Consider the following 24,430-nt stretch of genomic DNA (forward strand, 5'->3'; position numbering starts at 1 on the left):
CATTTGCTGGAGTTTGTTTGAAAAAACTGGGGGTGCTACCTGCTCCTGGTATCTGGTGTGAGCGAATGTAAAGTGGCGTAGCAGGAGTGCTCAAATTTTAGATATATCAGTGTTTTGGGGGATTCAACCTATCCCAGAGCTGCTCTGAACTGATGTATTAGAATATGGAGAGTGTTCCCAGATAGGCGAGGAGGCAGAGCAATGCCACAATGAGCGAGCAGGGTGGATCGGCTTGTGCTTCAACTGCACATGAGACACAGGTTCAATTTATTTGATTGATTTTGGAAGTAGTTGAGATGAACAAGTTGTACACCGGTAATCCTTGTAGCTATAGTAAATGGGAACACACCTGATCAGTGGTCACCAGCTGAAATATGTTTACAAACTCCTGCCTACATAGCTCTGACCCTCAATATTTCTGGGATAGAGCAACATCATTTACCTGACAGAAGACAGAGGTGATCCTGCTCTTTCACGACCATAAATAAAATTAGGTGCATACTGTATCTGGCTATGTACAATATGGAGAATGTAGACACGGTGAAGACAAGGCCCACCATTGGGAGTGCAGTGACCAAAGGATTTAGATATCATTAAACAAACTATAGACACACGGTCACACAATTACAGCTGATTAGTTCAACAAACAATTAAGTAGATTTAAGTCTAGGCTTAATGCTATTTGAGTCTAATGGGATAGCTAAAGTGGAACATGCTTAGTGAAGAATGGACCACTATGGCAATCGTCTTGATGAGGAGTAACAATTCATCTCAACATTTAAAGATAAGGTTGGTTCGACGACTTCCACTTTATGAAAGATGAACACTCTTCTAAAATTCGCTGTGGCTAAGAATAAGGACATAGAATGGTGTTCAAGAAGGAATACATTTCTAATAACAGTCTTTTCAGAATCAAGTTCTTCAGCAGTGTGGAGAGCTTTGTGGATACAATAATTGGAGTAATCCTGAATAAATCACACTTCTGAAATACTGTGTTTGTGGAACAGCTGCTTTGTGACTAGAACAGTCCCGGAACCTCCTCAATGACCAATCATCACACAGCTGTTTAAATTCATTGGTTGCAGCGGCCCTCTGCTACTAGAGATTATGTGAGACTCAAAAAAGATCTTCAGTTTCTGAGATTACTGGTCTCCATTTGACCATAATATACTTGAACAGTGCAGAATACAGAATGTCTATCCAACCTTTATGGAAGTGAATTGGGAGCTATGCAGGAGTCGCATGCAATATGTCATGGTATGTTATGTTATGATTGATTTGCCACGCACACCTCTGTCATTTGATCATCTTTGAAGCACTGATGATATTTCTACACGATTGCTGAATCCAGAACGCTGTGGATAAGAATTAGGAAATAGAATGGTGTTCCTGGAAGAATACATTTCTAAAAACAGTCTTTTCAGAATAACGTTCTTCTGGCAATATGGAGAGCTTTGTGCATACATTAATTGCAGAAATCATGGATAAATCATACTTCCAAAATATGTTGTTTGTGGAACAGCAGACTGCTACTTTGTGATTAGAACAGTCCTAGAGCCTCCTCCACAACCAATCATCACACAGCTGTTTTTAGTTCATGGGTTGTAGCGGCCCTCCCCTAACGATACTGTGAGACTCAAAAAAGATCTTCAGTTTCTGAGATTATGTCAAGGAGTTCCCCCCTTCTCACCGGGGTCCGGTGTTTGCCTGTGTCTTCGATCGCTGCCTTCTTGCGAACATTCCTGGTCTTGAACAGTGCTGCTCAAGTCTCGTCTGGTTCCAGGTTGCGTTTAGTTCAGGGATCGCAGAGTCCAGGAATCCGGGAGTCTGGGAAAGGCTAGAAATGCTCAGAACCAGGAAGGGGGAAAGGGACAGGAGCGGGTAATAGCACTGGGACAAAGGAAACAATACCGCGAGCTACGAACACACGTCTGGGCTACTCTGCAATAGCATTGAGACGCGCGGAGCCGCGGAAGGCGTGGTCTATAAATAGATCACGTCACGTTCAGCGCATGGAGCGAGCAAGGGCTTGAGCTCTGGACGGCCATGTTAGAAGTAGTATGGAAAGTAAGCCCCATTGAGACAAGGTCCAGGAGGTCCAAAAGGGACGTGATCTGAAGTTCATGACAGCATGCCTCCTCCGAAGGCCTTTCCCTCCAGGTTTGTCCGGGTGTATTATGTGAAATCTTATGAGCAACCGAGGAGCCTTCATATTTGAAATAGGTTCCCAGGTCCTTTCGCTAGGAGGATATCCTTTCCACTCCACTAGGTATTGAAGATGGCCCCGCTTATACCTGGAGTCACAAATCCGGCACACCTCATATTCCAGTTGGTTGTCAACCAGTAGAGGAGGAGGTCTACTGGATTTTCGAGAGGATTGGATGTAGGGCTTCAATAGGGATGTGTGAAAAACTGGATGAATTCTTTTCCAGGAGTCAGGTAGCTTGATTCGATATGAGACAGGATTGATAATCACCTTGATGGGAAATGGACCATAGTAGCAGGGAGCCAGCTTGTTTGATCGCAAGGACCTGGTCTTCTCTTGGAATCCGCATACCTCTTGGTCTGTAATCTGGCTTTCTCTAAGTGTTCTTTAGCCTCCTGGTGAATGTTGATAAGAGTTTCGATCCAGGAGTCAACAGTAGGTACTGGTGTAGGGTAAGGAAGAACCGAGGGTAAGACCGATGGATGGAACCCCTGGCTACAATAAAAGTGGCTGGTCTGTAGCGCTGAGTGTTCAGAGTTGTTGTAAGCGAATTCCGCAACGGGTATCAGGAGAGACCAGTCATCCTGGACCTTGGTGGCGAAACATCGGAGATATTGTTCCAGGGTCTGATTTGCACATTCTGTGGCTCCGTTGGTTTGGGGATGATATCCTGAAGAGAGGGCACGTTGGATTCCTAGTACCCGACAGAGGTGTTTCCAGAATTGTGAAATGTATTGGGGACCCCGGTCAGATATGATCTTGGAAGGAAGCCCATGTAGTCGGAATATGTGTTCCAGAAATATTCCAGCTAGCTCTGAAGAGGAGGGTAGTTTCATCAGTGGCGTAAAATGGGCCATATGGGTAAACAAATCTATGGTGACCATGATGGTAGTATATCCTCAGGAAGGTGGTAACTCCACTATGAAGTCTGTAGCGATGATTTCCCATGTTTTAGAGGGTAGAGTGGGCTGCAGAAGAAGACCCGACGGTCTTTTGTTATCATGTTTATTTTGGGCACAGGTTATACAAGCCTGGATATATTGCTCACGTCAGACTTCATTTTAGGCCACCAGAACTGTCTCTATATAAGACGGAGGGTGTTGGCGATACCTCGGTGCCCGGAATGGAGTGTGTCATGACAAAGGTTTATTATTTTTTGCTGTAACTTCCGTGTAGGAATGAGTAGTGCATTATCCTTGAATAAGTAGCCTTCATTGGCTCTTAATTTCCAGTGATTTTGTGTTGAAATGTCCTTCCATATTTCCGAGGATTGAGTTTGCGATCAGACTTCTTCCAGGAGATCAACTGCTTGGGCTACGAAGATCGTGGGAGAGAACATTTTAGGAAATGCCTTATCTTCAGTGGTCACGTAGTCAGGACGGTGAGACAAGGCATCAGCAATCAGGTTCTGTGATCCAGGGACATGGGTAATGTGAAACTGATACTGGGCAAAAAAGTAGGCCCAACGTGCCTGACGACTGTTCCTGCACTCCAGTGACTGTAGAATCTGAAGGTTTCGATGATCAGTACGGACTTGGACAGGATGTCTGGCTCCCAGAAGTAGGTGTCTCTTTTCAGAGAAGGCTTGGCGAATGGCTAAGAGTTCCTTTTCCAGGACGGAGTAGTGTGTTTCACTAGGAGTTAAGGTTCTTGAAAGATAAGCAACGGGGTGTTCCAAATCGTCCTCCATTTTCTGCTTCAACACTGCTCCTATAGCGTAATTAGAGGCATCCGTTTCCACTAAAAAGGGTCGACTTGTATCGGGTTGAGCCAAAATGGGAGCTTGTGTGAACTCGGTCTTCAAACACTGGAATGCAGTTTCTTGTAATGTTGACCAGACAAATGGGTTGTCCTTCTTTAGCAGAAACACTATGGGTTGTACAATCTCAGAAAAGGTGGCTATGAACTTCCGGTAGAAATTGGCTAGTCCTAGGAAGGATTGGATTTGTTTCACGGACGTGGGAGTAGGCCAGGGGAGAATGGCCTTTACTTTTGAAGGGTCCATGCCAATCCCCTCTGGACTAAGGATAAATCCCAGATAGTGCACAGAGGTAACGTGAAACAAACATTTTTCAGGCTTGGCTAAGAGGTGATGTTCCCGGAGTCTTTGTAGAACTGCCTTAACATGTCCTTCATGCTTCAGAGGGTCCTTGGAAAAAATCAATATGTCGTCTAGATAGACAATGACGGAGAGAAACAACATATCAGAGAACACCCTATCCATAAAATGTTGGAATACTTCTGGGGCATTGGCTAGTCCAAAGGGCATGACCAGGTACTCATAGTGGCCAAAGGGTGTTCTAAAGGCGGTCTTCCACTCGTCTCCTTCCCGGATACGGATCAAATGGTAGGCACCCCTGAGATCCAATTTGGTGAATATTACGGCTCCTCTCACAACTTCCAGGATATCCGAGATCAGGGGCAGTGGGTACCGATCCTTGAGGGTGAATTGATTTAAGCCTCTATAGTCGAGGCAAGGTCTGAATTCCTTGGTATCCTTCTTGGGAACGAAGAACAATGGAGCACCCGCTGGAGATTTCGAGGGTCTTATGGTGCCGTTTTCAAGATTAGTGTCTAGGTATTCCCGAAGGGCCTTTTTCTCGGGTTCGGAAAGAATGAACATTCTGCCGAAGGGAATTACAGCTGAGGGATCCGTATCTATGGCACAGTCTTCGGGCCTGTGAGGGGGTAAGGCTTGGACTATGGCAGTAGAAAATACATCAGCATATCCCTGATAGGCCACTGGAACTTGTATGATATTGGAAACCATGAGTGGTGTTTCTTGGTCTCTTGGTGGTTCTTTAGAAGTTACTGAGGAGGGGTCCAGGGATAGACAGTGGGACATACAGAACTCTGAGCCCAGGAATAATGATCCTGCTGTCCAATTGATATACGGATTGTGCTTTTGTAACCAGGGCATTCCCAAAACCATGGGGTAATGGGCTGACTTAATGATGTCAAATGTAATCAGTTCTTGATGATGGTTTATGGAAAGTTGGATCTCTTTAGTCTGAAGGGTTATGGGTCCTGAAGAGAGGGGTCTTCCGTCAATTGCTTCCACCGGCTGCATGGTGTTTCGTGTCTCGTATGGAATATGATGACTAACAACCCAGTCTTGATCAATGAAAATTCCCATAGCTTCGCAGTCCACCAAGGCCAGAATGGGATAGGTCTTGTCTTTGGAGGGCGACAGGAAGGCCTGTAGTATCACCAAACTGTTTTGTCCAGGAGATTTCAAGGATGGAATTGATGTGGAGCAAACATCTCTCTCCCGAATCTCTGCTCCATTTAAGATCGGGAGCTGGCGTTTCCCGAATGCCAAGGAGGTGCCAGAGGACATTCCCTGACCAAATGTTTGTCTGAAGCACAATAAATACACAAACCCGCATGGATCCTTCTCAATCTTTCTTGAGGTGATATGGGTCCACGAAAGGCTCCAATTTGCATGTGTTCAGGTTCTGGGGCTAGACTTGGGTTTGCGTCCGTTCTGGCTGTGCTCTCAAAGGACGTCTTGGGTGGGTTTCCCTTGGATTTCTTCCTTTAAGCCTTCCTTTCCTGGATGCGAAAGTCTATTTGCAAGGCTTGGTCCATTAGTGCTTGGAATGAATTTGGTCTGGCCACCCTGGCCAGTTCATCCTTGATCTCATCGTTTAGGCCTCTCTTGAACAGGGTAAAACTAGCCTCAGAGGACCAGTCTGCTTCCTTAGCCAATTGTTTAAATCTGGTCACATAAGTGAGCATATCCTGGGAGCCCTGTTGAAAGTCCAGCAAGCGTTCTTGGGCAGTATAGACCTGCTCTGGACGGTCAAACATGCCTTTAAGGGCCTGTATGAACCCATCATAGTCATCTAGAGGGCATCGCCGGAGTTAACAAGGGGTGCCCAAGTTAAGGTGTTGCCGGAAAGCTGGGATATGATGAAACCCACCTTAGCCCTAGGAGTCGAGAAATAATAGGGCTTAAAGGTAAAGTGGACCATGCATGAATCCAGGAATCCGTGAAGTGTTTTTGCCGAACCATCATACTTGTCAACAATACCGCCCTACAGGGCACCCTCCTTTGTAGCAGAATCCCGAGATAAGACCAATTGTTTGAGCGCTGCGTTTTCCGCCTTAAGATTTTGAACCTCGGTTGATAATTCTTGCATGCGTCGCATTAAGTCCTGCACGGCGGATTCCATCTCGTTTTTAGGTTCGATCGGGTGGCGTCTCAAACTGTCAAGGAGTTCCCCCCTTCTCACCTGGGTCCGGTGTTTGCCGGTGTCTTCGATCGCTGCCTTCTTGCGAACGCTCCTGGTCTTGCACAGCGCTGCTCGAGTCTCGTTTGGTTCCAGGTTGTGTTTAGTTCCGGGATCGCGGAGTCCAGCAATCTGGGAGTCTTAGAAAGGCTAGAAATGCTAGGAACCAGGAAGGGGGAAAGGGACAGGAGCGGGTAATAGCACTGGGACAAATGAAACAATACCGCGAGCTGGGCTACTCTGCAATAGCATTGAGACGCACGGAGCCGCGGAAGGCGTTGTCTATAAATAGATCACGCCGCGTTCAGCGCAAGGAGCGAGCAAGGGCTTCAGCTCTGGATGGCCATGTTGGAAGTAGTACGGAATGTAAGCCCCATTAATACAAGGACCAGGAGGTCCAAAAGGGGCGTGATCTGAAGTTCATGACAGATTACTGGTCTCCATGTAACCATAATTCACTTGAACAGTGCAAAATTCAGAATGTCTATCCAGCCTTTATGGTGGTGAATTGGGAGCTATGCAGGAATCACATGCAATATTTCATGTTATGTTGTGAGGGATTTGCCGAGCACACCTCTGCCATTGCTCATCTTTGAAGCAGTGATGATATTTCTACATGATTGCTGAATCCAGAACAGTAGTGGGAATCAAGGGGTATATAAGGGTAGGTGGATGGCCAACCTCACAGGGGCTGAGAAGTGTGTAGCCATGCTCATCACCTTCCAGGGTAGGTTTGTGAGAGCCTGCTCACGGTAGGGTGTCAAATCCTGATGGCCACCCCCCTTAACCTTCTACTTCAAGTTTATTGAGGTGATGTATCTGTCTATGTATTTTACAAATAAAGTTCAGAGAAGAATTGATAAACTACTATATATACAACAACACATGCTATGTGTGAGATTGTTTTGATTAAAAGAACTATGACCCTTTAGCACAAAGAGATAAAGCTCCAGGCAAACAGACTAGTCATTAAAGAAAAGTGGACCTCCCACTGCTTAGGTGAACAAAAGGTTGCAACAATTTTAAATAAGGGACCCTAACATTAAAGGAAATACAATCAGTCCTGTTAGGTATTTCCTGACACTTCCCTTTTTGCCACAATTGTGTTACTTTACAGGCTCCTTGGCTATGCACCAGCATACCTTGCACTGTGCCAAACAGTCGTAACACTGTGTACCATATATTGAACAGATTTTAGAGACAATAATACCACGACACATGCTCACCATTTTACTCTTTATATGAAAAAGTTTAAACTTCATAGCAAGAAACGACACACATTTCAGATTTCCATATTGGGGATGGGTAAACACAAGCTAAATGTCATTTTTATCAGTGCATGGTGTTAGAGAAAAAGAAAGTACAAAACATATAATTCCACACTGACAGTTTTCTTTTGTTTCTGGAACAATCCTAACTGACTTTCATTATAATGAGTATAACCCAAATTGTACCCAGCTCCTTGGTGATATGCTCCCACCCTTGTCTAATATTGGGTTAGTATGGTATTAGATAGTATGGACCCTCCTGCATATCAGAACAATGCCCCACACTAATTTAGATTCAGGCTCCTACCTTTATCACAGGGTACCTCAGAAATAAAGGAAGTCATGCCCTTTGGGTCAGTTTGACACTTTGCCAGATTACCCTGCTGGAGAGTCACAGCTAATTTTGGCCCTATTTATACTCATTCTACTTCACTTGTGACTTTGGCGAACCCAGCCCTTCTGGTCAGCCTGCAACATGGGCTGCACTCAGCATCAGCCCCTCACCCCAGCTGAGAGGATCCCAGCACACTGCGCAACTCTGAACTCTGTCACGCTGCCAGCTAACCATAGATATCATTCTCACTCTTCCCCTTCATGAAGTTAAATTTGTACACTTGGTCACCTGTTTTATACTCCCTAACAAATGACTTCCTGACATAGTATGATTTGGCAAACTCAGCTGCTCTTTCCAGATTTTGCTGTACATCGCAAATCCCAACTGGACCCTGTTTCAGCCACAACACTTTTAAGAATGTCAATTATTGATTGGTTGCTACTTTCTACTTCACCACCGCCGGTAGGAAATATGTAACTTGCTTTTCACTCCCAGAATCTGCCATATCTTGGTCATCATGCACTAGTAAAATGGCTTCCAATGTATAATTCTATTCTCTGTGGCAACCCAAACCTAGAAAATATTTGTTTCACTAATAATGTAGCTGCTGTCTGTGCACTATAGTCAGGAGCAGGTATACATTCCAAACATTTTGACATCAAACAGGTACATTTTAGCATGCATTTGTTTACCCATGTGAACCTTTAGACTGGGCCAATGAAACCAATTTGCAAATCTGACCAGGGAAGTGTCACACCTCTTTTCATCAATGGTGCTCTATGTGTTAGGGATGCAAGCTGGACTTGCACATACACTAAACACCATTGGGCATACAATTTGACATCTTGGGACATATGTGACCCACATGCATATTCTTTTAATATTTCCAATGTTTACTGCAATGATCTGGACCCACCTCTATACCCACTGTTATCACATCATGGGCATGATGTAACATTAAGCCCCAAAATAACACAGAGACCACCTATTGGATCTGACATGAAATTGATTTTCTAACCAACAATCCATCTTGCATTTGAAACTGTTTCTTATTCTTCAACATCACCCTCAATTCCTTTCTTCCTTTGAAGTCCTCCTCTGTTAAAGGATTATGTTCTGAATCCAACACATGATTGTACAACATACCTATGTTTGAGTTTTATTGTTGTGCTTTAATCAAATCCTAATCAGGTGTGTCAAAGCTCCACTGCACGACTGGTTGATTACTTGCTCCTTGAGACAAGTTACCACATCCATTGTCAATGTCCTGAATCAGCTTTCCATATTTGAATGATTTTTTGTTACAACTGACCATCCCTCTCAGCTTCCACCCTGGTAAATATTCCACAAAACTATTCTGGGCATAGTCAGAATTGGTAACAAATACTATTGCTTTTAATATGGTTTCTACTGATGTGGATACTGCCTTGTAAGTCACAGCTACTCTCCCACCAGACTGATCCGGGGACCTAACTCCGTGCTCACTTATGGGATACCTTCACATTTGGCCCACACATTCCCAGTTCCTTCTACCAATTCCTTTTCATTGTCACCACCCATGTGGTATGCACACCCATCACATATACAGTTGGGGCATTTCTACACTCTTCTTCATGAAAGGCCTTGTGTGGTGATTGTTAAAATTCAATTGTTTAATTCTGCACAATCATGCAAGTTTAGCAGCCCTTGAGCTACTGGACTTTTTTATTGTGCCCATAGCTCACTTCTACAGGGAATCCCTGTAATGGCAATGCCCATGATGTAGCTGTTGTCTGGGCTAGGTTTCCTTATCTGATTCTCTTACTCTGCCAGAATTGCAGGGGTTGATGATTTGTCTCAACAATCACCTGCTCTCCTTGATTAATGAGGCACAAATGTTGTAATTTCCAAACAGTTGTCAAAAGTTATTTTTTACAATCATTAAATTTGGTTTCTACTTGTGACAAGGCTTTGCTACAATATGATATGGTTTTGTGATTTGTATCATGCTTTTGATACAAGACCGCTGACATGCATGGGTCTGTGAACCCTATCTCCAGAAATACATTTTGATTCTTCTTTTTATTTGCTAAACATGGGGCCCTTGTTAGACAATCTTTCAATGTGGCTACTGCCTCACCCTATTCCTTTCCCCCATTCCAACGCACAGCCTGTTTCAGCAGCTTAGTCAATGGTTAAGTGATTTTGACATATTCCTCAATACATTTCCTATTGTAACTTGTCATCCCTAACAAGCTTTTCAGATTTGTGGGATCTTTTAACTTTTTGATGGTGTTTACCTTTTTGTTTTGTGGGTTTATCCCCTGTTCTGTAACGTTATGTCCCAAGATATGTACCTTTTATTTGCACCACTGCGCCTACTGAAATGATACTTTTGCACAAGCCTTTTGCAACTGACTGAGCACATGTCTAATTTCACTGAAAATGATTATTATATACTAATTTTAAATCAGGACATCATCCTCATAATCCACAGTTCCTCTCTTGGCTGCATCTGGGAGTTCTTTGTTCAGAAAGATCCTAAACTCATTCTGACTATTGATAATGCCAAAGGGGGTGCTTTTCTATGAACACTGGGTCCCTTGTAAGGTAAATGCAAATAGATGTTGTATACCCTTTGCTGAAGGGACCCACCAATATCCTGCTGTCAAATTCAAGGTAGTAAAGACCTTTGACCCTTGAATTTGTGCAAGGCCTTGGTCAGTCATGCAGCATAAATTGCGTGGGCCACCCTGCAAGCCATGGTGAGTGCTCTCCTCCCAGCTCGGGAACAAGTCACGGGTCATGCCACACTCTGGGCCGGCCTAGATTACCACAATTGTGCAATATGCACAAACATGCTGCTGCAGGGCTATGGCACACACTGCACTAGGTGAAAGATATATATGTGTTTTAATGCATTATACAGCACACTTTCTGAGAAAAAGTGACTGAAAAGTCAAAGTGTTTGCGATTGTTTTGTAGAGTAACACCAATCCCAAAATCCAATACATGCAAGTCACCAACAGTACACAGGAACCTTAATGTTTTAATTAATATAATGTTTTGCTATTAAAACTGCCATTCCACAATGAAAACATGTCCAACTGGCTGCACAATATAGACAGTGTAGACATGTAATAAGATATTTCAGTAACATTCCAGGTCACATTTAGACGAACCTAGACTGGTTGCACCAAAATGCTAGTCGAAGCAATAACACATATTATGGTTGATTTATCACAGATGCCCAGAAAAATATAAAATGCCACTGTATGAAATGGCTAGAGTCTCGACAGGTAATTACACTTAGCAGAACTGCTTTATAAGAGATGTCCATTTAGAAAAGACATGAACTAATACCACATATCATGCCTGCTTAGCCGGGACATGGATGACCATTATGATTTATTGCACAATCCCTGCCGCATCCAGCACCCCCACACATCCATTCTCCCTCCCAAACCCTGCCCCAACCACCAAAATCAGCACCACGGCCCAGAATGATCTCCATGTCCCTCTTCCTTGTCCCAGTGCTTACGTATGAGTCACCTTGTCTCATAGGTAAGTACTAGGAAGAGGACTATTGGGATTAGGAGTAAGCCAGACATTACCTCCATGTTGCGGAACCTCATTGCAGCACTTGTGTATGAGGCAAAGTGCCTCATGCACAAGTACTGGGATGAGGAAGAATAGGGCTAGGAGTAATGAAGATTAACAATAAGTAAACATGGCATTAAACACAAGCAGTGGTGCAACACCAATGATCTCACTGGGCTTCAGTCCTCTCCACCCCCACCCTAAAATGTTGAGCTATGTTGACTCGACCTGGCTGACCTACAGATCTGTTGCCGGACAGAACAGGACATAGATGTTAATACGGCACATGGGTTCGCTGTTAAAAAAGGTCTGGCAGTCAGTAACGTAAATCATTTCACTGTTAGTACTTCCATTCAAATGCATACTTTTTTAGGCAATAGAAATTGTGAAGTGGGTTTAGTACTTGCATGCCGAGGTGTGATTGGAAGGGTAGAGAGGGGAAAAGAGACCGCTCATTCTCACACCAGTCCATAAGTGAGTGCTTTCATATTTAAAGGAGCAAGTAAACTGCTTGCAGCATTTAATCTGCACTAAAGAAAGAAGTTGGATGCCCACACAAATATGTTTGCCCTTTCCCCACCTCCTGCGAAGTTAGCGCCTCTCCCAATATTTGGATGGTTAGCCCCCTCGAAGTGTAAGTTTCGTTATGCCCCTGAACACAATCACAACCACCATTCACCACGCGCACCCAGCCACCCATACACTTAAGTGTGTACCCTTTCACCATACAGGCACACCCATGCAGCCACCCATACCTTTATGTGTGCACCCTTTCACCATACAGGCACACCCAGACAGCCACCCATACATTTGTATGTGTACACCCTTTCACCATACACTCACACAGGCATCTGCAGAGGATCCAGAGCCCTCCATGTCGTGGGGTGGAGGGGAGCCATATTGCTTCAAAAAGAATTGGTTTATTTTGAAGTCACTCTGACTTCATAAATACATATTTCTGTTAAAGGACCGAACTGTAACGGAAATATATTCTTTATGAACGCAGAGTGACTACAAAAAGAAGCAATTTCTTTTTGAAGACCTAGGGTTCCGCCTACAACATGACATGCATGACATCTGGCTCACCACCTTCTGAGTGGCAGTAGGTCAACATTTAGTGTTTGGAACTCACCTGACTCGTGTACACTACCTGTTAATTTCACCTCTTGCAACATCTGTGGCTTGAAATATTCCTCTGGGAACTCACCTGCTATCGTCCTTTGATGAGTTTTCATCTCGGTGGAGATTCTACGATTATTGGAATGATCAGGTAATAAAAGCCTATCATCTATTTGTTTTACTTTTTCTATTTTCACTTGTCATTTCATTTAAATCTGTTTAATTTATTCCTGGTGTGTTCAATGCGCCATTAACCATGTAATGGTCCATCAGCTCACTGGCTATTAATTGTTCATTACCCTTGTAGACTTTTTGGGCACTATGTACAGCCTACCCTAATAGTTTACCAAATGCAATAGAGGCAGGTCTGGTGTTTCATTGCAATCCGTAATGTGACCAGCTAGACTGAATTTGACATAGTCTCAGTTGCATTCTAGAGTATGTTGATGAATACCCACGCCTGCAACGGATTTCTACTGAAGTGGTGTGTTTACACATACCTTAAGCTCAGGTGGATCTTATCTTCGATGTCACTGTTTCATCCAGTCTTCTGTTTGGGAGAAAAGGCAACTACCCCGTAGATGTTTTTGGGCACTATGTAAAGCCTACCATACTAGTCTACCAAATGCAATAGACTGGTGACGTACAACATCTTGCCGGAGGGACAGATAGGCTACCATAAAAACTAGGCCAATGGGATTCTGCAATAGAAAGGTTACCTTTATATTCTGATTGCATATCTCCCATGTTCTAAAAAGGCTAACCAAAGCAGTCCAATAAGCATGTTGTCAAGGTTATTTGCCTGTAAGCACGGTGGGATAAAATGGCCAAATTAAGCAGTTACAGGTGCAATGTAGGGTTACTAACATATATATTCGGGCATCAGGGGCAGGCTAATCTAGGTAGGCAGAAATCCTCTAAGTGTACCACATGTGCTAACCTGTATGTTCCCTCATCCAGTTGCAATGATAGGCTACCTTCATATCTAGGTATAACCCCCATGGCTGTCCCCACAGTTGTTGTAAGTGGGTAATATGAAATGATCAGGTCGAGGTCCAAAGCCCTGGAGCAGTGGCAAGCCACACTGATCGATCTTTAAGCACAGAAGGGGCAATCCTAATGCATACTTCTAACACATTTCCTATCCCCAAAAACATTAGGAAATTACAGGGCCTGCGGTAGTGGCACCTGTAGTTATGGTTAAGTTGCTCAACCCATAGGAAGAGCACATTTTGTGCAGTTTATAACTTTGCCCCCCTGGACAAATCCTTACCAAATTATGCAAAAAAAAAGCATATGGCCCTGTCAGATTGACCCTCCAAAGCTTGGTGAGGTTTTGTAAAGGGGTGTGGGGCAATGTTATAAGGGGGGCTCCCAAAACGTTTGTTTTTCCATAGACGCAATGGAAAATAATATTTCTCACGTCTAAAGTTCAAACCGCTGGATGGATTTTAACTATATTTGCGGCAGGAGCGGCAGCTTGGTCCCAAACGCATGCTTTTGTAAATTTGGTGTAAATTTGACCAGTAGTTTTCTTTAAAATGGGCCAAAAGTAGAGACAAAGAATTAGTGGTATCTGGGTTTCGGTCCACAGGCTTACTTCCCTGTTCGCTCTGTGCAGAGACCCTGCGGTAGTCCAAGGACACAGCGGTAGTCCATGGGCAGAGTCTTAGCCGGACATCTTCAGACACCCATTTGGGGTTCTTTGGTGACTGAAAAATTGCTTGGGCAGACAACTTGGGTTATTTGGTGACTGAAAGAGACAAAAAGCTTGCGTAAACAGCTTGAAACTCATTTGGTGTTATTTTGTTACTGCAAGATGGCTTGGTCAGGGTAGGGGAGAGGAAACTTGATGATATGGGGATATTTTCATAGATGAAAAATAGGGTTTGGCTGTCCATATCGATGTCTGCAGACGTCATTTGAATTGGGAGGTTTTTGTAGGTGAAAAATAGTTTTGATGGTCTAGTTTCATGTCTTCAGACGTTATTTGATTTTCAGGGTGAGTTGTGGTGTGGTGGTTGTGGCCAGTGGCCAGATTCTTGGGTGCATGGCCATATTATGCTGTGGTGGTTGTGGCCATGCACCCAATAATCTGGCCACTGGCTACAACCATTATAATGATATGTCTACAGAAATTGAATCTGGCAACTGGATACAACCATTTCAATAATGTGTATAGTAATTACAGACAGTGTACAGTCAGTATACCGTATTTGCAATATGGTGACATAACACAATTGAAGTGCAAATAGTACTTACGATTGTTGTACCACTGGGGGTACAGGTTGAGTTTCTTGTACAAGGTACTGAATGAGAAATATTTGCTTCATTCTCTGTGGAAAAAAACACAGTATAATATGTTAGGCAGGATAGTGTACAAAGTCACATATTCATGTACTTTTTAGACCATCATAATTAGTACATTCCAAGTACTATGTTTGAAACAACATGACTGTGTATTCTGCACAGTTGCTGTTACTGTTTGCATAATCATGGGGTCATTGGGGGAAAAAAACACATAGGATAAAAAAAAACTACTTCATGTATCTGACTTTAACTTTCACAGTATGCTTCTCTTAAGTACTTAAGGGAAAATGTAAAGTGCAGAAATAAGTGTATTTGTTGTTACAAGAAGTTTTGCAACAGGAAGAATCATAATGGTGTGTTTGCAATTAAGTGTAATGAAGGATATTTTTGAAGTACTTAGATACCAGTTGGTGTCTTCTAACTGTTTATAGTTTTGTAGTTCGGAAGGGTATTTTTGAAGCACTTAGATACCTGTTGGCGGATTCTAACTATTTTGGCATTCAAAAGTGGCTTTGCAGTATTATGGATGCAGTTAGATACCCGTTGGCGTATTCTAACTGTTGATATGTTGATAATTTTGAAGGGTATTTTTTGAAGCACTTCGATACCTGTTGGTGTATTCTAGCTATTTAGCTAATGAAAAGTAGCATTGCAGTACTATGGATGCCATGAGAAACCACTTGGCGTATTCAAACTGTTCATAGTTTCACAGTTTTGAAGGGTATTTATTGCAGTAGTTAGATACGAGTTGGCGTATTCTAACTGTTGATAGTTCTACAGGTCAGTGACTAATTTTGTAGAATGTCATAATCAGTACATTGTAAGTACTATGTTTGAAGAAACATTACTGTGTGTTCTGCACAGTGTGTGGTTCTGTTTGAATAATCTTTGGTTCATTGGGAAAAAAAATCTATTCAGAAATTAAAAAACCTACTACATTTGTGAGTTTACCTTCCATTGTATGTTTGTTTAAAGTGTGCAGTACTTAACAGAATGCTTAAAGAGCACTAACTACTTACAGTTTCAAAAGTCAGTGACTAAACTTAGCTTTAATAAATATTAAGTAGGCATTTGTTACATTTGTGGGTAATCTCTCTTTTACAGTACAGGAAGTGTTGTTGCATTCAAACTAACCATATCTTTGTTTTAATGTATGCAGTATAGTGACTCTAATTTGTGTTGGTGTTCTACAGGAAGGAGCAGTAGTCAGTGTAAAGTAACACCTCCTATGTTGTAGGCAGCTAAACCTGTGGGTGTTGTTAAAACAGCTGAAAAGTTGTTGTTTGTTAGGGCTTAGAGGAATTTTCAGATGATTTTAAATAAGAATGTTTTTCCAGAACCAGCTTCACCACTTACATAGAGGAGCAGAGCGTTATAATTTTGACAGCTGCACATATTACTTTCATGCTTCAAACCATGCTCAATTTCTTCAGTCAATTCTAGGTAAATGCTAAGTTGCTCATCATTTAGCTGTGATTTCAGCACTGACAAGTTTTCTTCTGATTGTTCATATTGATACATGGTATTTTCTGTTTCAGTAATGGCTATTTCTGCTTCATTTAGAATAAGTGTCTCTCCAAGTGGTTCTTGGCTAGAGTAGTAAGAAAAGGTTAACTACCCTCAGGAGTGTCTTCCTCTAGTTGTGCTTGAACCTCTTCCTCTTGTTGGCGCTCATTGCCCGACAGGTTTTTGTATTGCTTGAAATTGACATTTGTTATACTGCTTTCATTTGCATTGAATGCAGCTTCAAATGTGCCATGGTTACCTAATCCTTCCTCTTCTTTTTACCATGGTGTAAAAGGTTGCAATAGGGCCATGAAGTAAAGTTCTCAATGTTGAGGAGTTTAAATGATAATTGTATTTGATTAATGAGGCTGGGTGGTTAGTTTGCCAAGAATTCCTTCACAAGCTGAGACCACGTATTTTCCACTTTTTTATGTGGTTTCACATTATTTTTGTTGGAGAAGTTTTGGGCTATGTGGTACAGGCATGTGTTTTCCCAAGCATTACTTCTGTTCGGGTAGTATGTGTCTAATACATCTTTTTCTGTTTAAATGTCTTGGCTGTTGGGATCATTTCTGACTGTTGTTTCTTTGTCTTGGTAGGATTTCAGCACTCTTTTTCTGGATGCAGCTCGACCAAAGCTTAGCCAGACTATGTTTTCAGGTTTACCATATTAGGCTGTGCCTGTTAAACGATCTGCAGCTTCGTAGCATCCACATTCTCCATTGGACAGCATTTTTATGCCAAAGCTGTACCATTTTTGTGACAGTGTTTTGTCAGATGATATATCATCCCATAGGTCTTTTAGCTCTGTTTTCTCAGCTTTGGTGAGATAGGCTTTGACATATCTTGCAACATCAGTGGATTTGTCTGCAATATATTGTATATCTATGTTTGCATTCCACAGGAGGGCAATGATTGCATTGTTATAATTGAAGTACTATGAAGCTTTGTTTCTTTTAATGTTGTATGTGTTTTTTGGAGATTTCCCATTCACACTGTGTCTAACAGAAGCCATCAAGCTGTTAATTTGTCCTTCTGCTGAAACTGGTCTATGGAAACCAAAGTGGCATTTCGAGTAGTATTTACTTTTGTTTTTATATCTGACTTGGCAGAATTTGCCACACTTACGTCTTTGGAAGCGTACAATTTGTGTACGTAGTTCAGTATGTGTGGTTTCTGATGGGATGTTGCAGGATATGTTATGTTATGGTCATTTGTATAGCCAATGGTTGCACTGGGGCATCATGGCACTGGAGAGGCAAGTAAGTAACAAAAACAGCTGATCAACTGCAAACATTGAAACAGATGTATTTTTAAGGTTTTCTTAAAAGTCCAGTGGTTTGGCATTTGTTTCATGTCAATAGGAAGACTATGCCACAGCTGAGCCACAGCAATGGAAAACGCCCGACCCCCAACATGGGAGCAACGAAAGGAGGGCACACATAGCAAGCCAGCTGTTGTAGAGTGTAGCAAGCGCTTAGGAAGATGGCGTACAAACTTAGATTGAAGATACTCCCCGGAAAGCCCGATGGACAATACAGAATGCTTTAAAGCAAATACATTGAGCCACTGGGAGCCAGTGGAGGGAGCGCAGAACTGGGGAAATATGGGCCCCATGCGGTAACACTGTCGCAACCAATGCTGCCAGGTTTTGAAGAAGATGGAGTCGGCAGATCAGGCCCTTGGGCTGCACCAGGTAAAGAGAGTTGCAATAATCCAACCTACTCAGTAGCATGGCAGCTGCAACCAGTGGGCGTAATGCTACTGGTATCAAGTGGAGCACCCTCTTTAGAATTTTCAACTGATAATGCCCTGCCTGACAGACAGCTGAAACTTGGCCATCCGTGGACAGATTGGCAGACATGATCACACACAAATTCTTCACCTTAACCCAGGGCACCCGGACAGAACCCAAGGAAGACGGCCAAAATTAAGCAATCCAAAGTGAGGGGTCAGGGGGAGAACCCACCACCAACACCTCAGTTGTGTCCCGGTTCAACCTCAATGAGTTGCGTCCCATCCATGCCCCTGAAGCTGTCAGGCACTTATGAAGGAAATGACAACCCGTCAACACTGTCAAGATTGAGGCGAATCAGGATCTGGGTGTCGTCAGCGTAAGACTAGCACCTGACGCCGAAGCAGCAGATGAGACGCACCAACTGAGAGATATAAATGTTGAAAAGAATCAGGGACAGAGCGGAACCCTGTGGTACACCACAACTGAGCTGACATGAGTTAGATGTGAAAGGAGACAGAGAAAGGGATTGGGATCTATCAGCCACGAAGATGAAAACCAAGCCAGGACTTGACTCTATAGACCAATCTGGGCCAGGCTAGTGAGCAGTGTAGGATGATCCATGGTGTCGAAGGCCACTGACAGATCTAATAAAATCAGGGCCTAAAACCCTATGTATCCATGAGCCTGGCCATGTAATCTTGGACAGAGATAAGGACGCTCTCTGTGCCTCTGCCGGACGGAAACCTGACTGGGCTGGGTCAAGCAGATCGGATGATTCAAGGAAGTAATACAGAATGGGAGAGACCAGTGATTCCAAGAGCTTCATCAAGAGAGGAAGAAGCGAGATTGGCCAAAAAATTAGATAGTATAGATGGATCTAATGACGGTTTCTTCAGAGGGGGATAACTATCGCAACCTTAAGCTCAGAGAGGATGAACCCAGATTGACAGGAGGAATTCACAGGAGCTGTGATTTTCCCTGAAAGGTCAGACAAGATCTCTTTCATAATTCCCAGTGGCAGCACATCCGAAGGGGCACTCGACTTGATCTGTAGCAAGGCATTACAGACATACCTCTTCTGAAAAGAGAGGGAAAGATGACCAGATAGGGTGAGTACTACTCACATCATCAGCAGAGGGGGAGTTCTCAAAAGTAGAGACAGGTGCCAAAGAGGTAGAATTCCCAGTCAAATTGGGCCGAATGATCACAATCTTTTTAATAAAGAACTGAGACAAGGAGTTACACAGCTCCTGAATAGGCCTAACAAAGGGAACACAATTGGTCACAGAGGATAGAGATTTAACAACTGCAAAAAGAGTTTTAGACTGATGCTGGGACATTTCAATTTTGTGGGTGAAATAAGATCTTTAAGCAGCTAGAATAGCCGCAGAGTAGGCAGATAGAAAAGGCTTATAATGGATCTCATCAGCAGGGTCATAATAAATGCGCCATCTCTGTTCTGACTGTCTAAGTTTCAGTTGGGAGGACTTCAACTGTTCCGAAAACCGTAGTTCAAAAAGAAGCCTACGAGGTTGAAAGCATCAGAGAGGAGCCACTTCCTAAGTGGCTTCCTTAAAAGCAGCAGACGAAAGAGAAAGAAGAGAAAGTGAAGGGACAGTAGTCACTGCACACCTTGCTCTCACTGAGGAAACAAGGTCCTGTAGATTGACCGATCTCCAGCATCGTCGCCGATATGTATTTGTGAATTAACTGCATAACAGTGCATCACTATCATTACCAAATTTAGGAGCATCTTTTATCCACCAAAAGAAATGTGAATGTGTAGTGCTCCTCTGGATTGATGTTGTTTTCTCCAAAAGAAATGTTCTACTGCTCCAAGGGAAGTAGAGCTGCCGCCCCGTTAACCCCCTACCACTGCATTACGAGGTTTGTTCGCGGGACCCACTAAAGATGCCTGATAAAAGCAGGTGTCCTTAGTGGGTCCCGCGAGCATACCAGCATGCTAACAACGGGCCTGTTATTAACGGGCCCGTTGTTAGCATGCTCCCCATTCACATTGAGCCCTATGGGGGCTCAAATGGGAATGGGGATGGGTTCCTGGAATGTGGAAATACCGGGCCCTCCAAGGTCGGAATGGCCCAGTATTTCCCCATTCCAGGAACCCAGACCCGGTACCCGGAATGGGAGTAGCCATGCCGCAAATAGCAGCATGGCTACCTCCAAGGTCGTAATGACCTCCATTGTCTTTTATCTTTTGAAGCAGTGGGGAGCAGACATGTTTAAACAATTAGAGCCTGTTTTTAATGCGTGTGCAACTCCATAACATAGAGATGCTAGTTCACTTTAGAACAGGAGGTAGAGTATGTATTCTACATTTGTCTGAAATTGCGGTCATCAGAATACATTTGTAAAGAGCGATATTCTGATGCTGTTATTTGTGTGTATCTTTCAACAAATCTTCCTCCTTTTCCTGTATGAAAGAGTAGAGGAAAGGAACATGCTTCTACACTTTTCTCCCATGTGCTGATTGGAGATCCTTTGACTTGATGCATTTGATATATTCTAATGCATCATCTATAGTGTCTTTGGAGTGTAGTGGGTGTATTGTATACTGATCCAAAATATTGGCTGCAGTAACCGGATCTACATGTTCAAATTGGCCAGTTTGTGATGAATCTTGAATTATTTTGGTGGTTTCTCTCAAGCTCTCTTCAATATTTATATCTGTGTAGTACTCATTGTTTTCTTTTAGATATTGTAGGGCTTTTCTAACTTTGTTTAAGTCTGCTAGTTGTTGCCAAATATTTTTGTCTTTTGTTGGTACACCATTAACTAGGATTATCAAAGATTGATCTATTGTCCGTTGCACTCCTAAAGGTTCCACATTTTCATTAAGATCTAATGGCAAATATACCACTTTGCCACAAATGCCTTTTAATAATTCAGATGGAGGCAATTTGGCTGTTTTGGGTTGAAAGCGTTTTATAGCTTGAAATGGGTGTACTGTTTAGATTATAATGCTCTCATCCAAATTAAGCTGTTGGAGAGGTTTTGGAAGTGGGAATATTTGCAAGTTATTAGTGACAGCATGTGCTGTTATTTGGTCATTGTCAAGCTTTGTATTGCAATATGTGCAAAGTATTGAGGGGTCACTTATTTTGTATTTATTTTCTGTTATAAGATATAAAGCTAAGTTGAACCATTGGGAGTCCTCATTGGGCCTCATTACGAGTCCGGCGGTAACTGAGGCGGTAAAACCACCTGGTTACCGCCGGACTCGTATTACCATTCCGCCTCTGTGATTCCCGGATTTACCGGGGCATTACAACCCCGGTTTCCAGGGAATCACGGAGGGGGAATGGGGATCATGGAAACACCAGCAGCATCTCGTAATGCTGCCAGTGTTTCCTCATCCACCTGCAGGCAGGCGGTGTTAAAACCGCCTGCAGGAGTTGTGATCGCCCGGCATGGAAACAACGGTGGCGGCGGGTTTACCGCCAACGTTGTTTCCATACCGGTCGATTTGTAATTGTTGTGCTCTTTTTATAAAATGTTCTTATAAAAACACATACTTGGTTTGGTACTTCAACAGATGTGCTTTTAAACATTGCTATTTCTTTTTTGTATGTGTTTCTTAGAAGATTGGTGTTTGTAAGGTTTTTGCTAATATTGTCTAAAGTTACTGAATTTTCTAAGTCATCTTCACTTTCAAAATATTTACTTTGGGTGTGTTTTATTTGTTGAAGTAATTATTTGGCTGTTCCATGTAGAATAATGTTATTAAAATGTTGCAGTTGTAAAGCAGACTTTTTGCACAGTGCCGTCTCTGCAGGAGATTCCATACAGTAGAATGTTGTGTTCCTAACATTTTTATGTGGTGAAGGTGTTTTTGCAAGCAGTTCCTGAAATGCAGGCTAATGAATGTCCTCACAGTCTGGTGTAGTTGTGCACTGTACAGGAGTCCATGGTTTGTAAAGTTTTTATTCTAATTGTGTCTTTTACTTTCACATAGTGATTGAGGAATTGTCTTAAAGATTTGAAGGATTGTTGCCATACATTACACATTGAGCTGCATGGCCATTTGTAGACTGGATGGATTGGTTGGATGAAACAAACAGTTGATTGACATTTTTTGGGGGATTATTTTTGATAAGTGTTTCTTGTGCCATAATGGTATTTTCTACCATTTGTTCCCCTCGGCCATTACTATGTATGGCAATTGGGTTTTTCTGTTCTTGTTAAAAAGTCTCTCCATTGAAATATGGTTCTGTGCTGCTTGCGTGAATCCATTCACCTTCGCAGAAGTTTGAAAAGGTATCTATGTTGACATTGCGCTTGTGTAGAAGTACTTTTTATAATTTACTGATTAATTTTCTTAGTGGTTTCATTCTGTTTAAAATTAATATAAACAATTTTCTTTTCAGCAGAAAAGCGCTGTAAATTAGAGCGTCTATGATGAGTCTTCTGCTGTAATTTTTAAGGGCAGAGCGTGACTTTTCAGCTGTTTTCATAAGATTGTGAAGTACTCTACAGTGGAAAATTTTTTGTAAATACATTTTGGGGAATGCTTAACTGTGGCTACGTTAACATTGTTAGACATAATAGTGTTAAATATATTGATAGGGTCATTAACACTTTTCTTGTTCTTTATCCATTATTTATTTTTTGGAAGAGGAGTCCTAGTTTTTTTTAGTGGTAACTTGTTTAGTTTTGTTGACTGATTGTATTAGCAGTTGTGTTACAATATTTGCTATCCATTCTTTTAGAGGTGTATGAGTGTTTGCCATGCTTTTATTTTAATCTGCTCTATTTATTATTTGTTTTCTACGGATTTGCTTTTTAGTAGGCATTCTGTTCTGTCTGTTGGAAAAAAAGGAAAGTGTGGGTATGAAAGTTGTGGAATATATGTGTGTGTATTGTGAATGAGTGTGTGAATATGATGGCAGACATATAAAGCGGGTTGTGTGATTGTGTAATGGGCTGCTAGTTGTGGTTGGGGAGGTTGTAAGAGTAGCAGTGTGTGTAATGTATGAAGGGCTTGGGTTAGTGCATAAGAGAGTGGTAGTGTGAATAAATAAGTAAGGTCATTACAATGTTTTCAGGATAATAGTGGGTGTTATAATAATGGTGTTTAGGTGACAATTCAAAGAGTGTACATGTTGAGGTGTAATGAGTTTGAAGGGAATAAATGTTGATTTGAAAGGAATTTTGTAGGCTACTATGTGGCTAAACTATACTGTACGAGTAACAGAAAGAATACCACTACACTAATGCACTTACTTTGTAGGATGTGAAGACTAGTTTTCTTCCGGTTGTTGTCATCCAGGAGGTTGTTGTTCACTGCAATTGGGAAAGAAGAACATTTGTAATTGTGAGGCAATTTTAGTACAAGGAGGAGCTGTTGGGAAGAAGAATTAATAACACTGGGCCTCATTACAAGTATGGTGGTAACCCTGCCAGTTCTGCAGATGGGTTTCCACCAGACTCCTAATACTTTTTCATCACCTAGATTCCAGGTGCCACCAGACATTACAAGTCCCGTTGGCCTGGTAAATCAGGTACCGGAAGTGTTAGTCCCTATTCCGTGGAGTCACATAGGACTCTATGGGAATGGGGACACAGGAGCACTGGGACCGTTGCTAAAGGGGTTGGTGGTCCCATGATAAGTATGCCTAACGGGCCACAGCAAGAAAGTGTGACATTTTCATACAATGCAAAATGGAAAATGCTGAGCATTGAAAAATCTGTCCTTTTTGGGAGGCTGTACACAAAAGTAATAACAATGGTTTTGTGGATTTATAGCAGCACTGTGCATAACTTTTTCTTAATAAAAAAAGTAATGGAGAAGGAAAATATTTGTTGAACACTTTTAAGTGGCACTTGTGTGAAGGTTTATTATGTTGTCAGTACATGCATAGTTGCGAATGTGATGCATTCCAATTTGTAGTTGCTGATTAAATGATGGTTCTTTTGTGGCTATTTTGGGAGTTGTGGTTGCACTTTTTGAATTAGAAAAGGTGCACTACAAGTGCCAGAAAGCAGAGAAAAATCTAGGAGCCAATAAGCACGTACAGATTAGCAAAGGGAATGTTAGCAAGTATGCATGTGTGTCAGTCAAAGTGAATACAATTGCACACATTGAGTGTTATTTCAAAATGTTACAAATCATTTCCC

This window comes from Ambystoma mexicanum, chromosome 6p (genome assembly GCF_040938575.1).
Source record: "Ambystoma mexicanum isolate Mex_15411 chromosome 6p, UKY_AmexF1_1, whole genome shotgun sequence".
In the NCBI taxonomy this organism is placed as follows: domain Eukaryota; kingdom Metazoa; phylum Chordata; class Amphibia; order Caudata; family Ambystomatidae; genus Ambystoma; species Ambystoma mexicanum.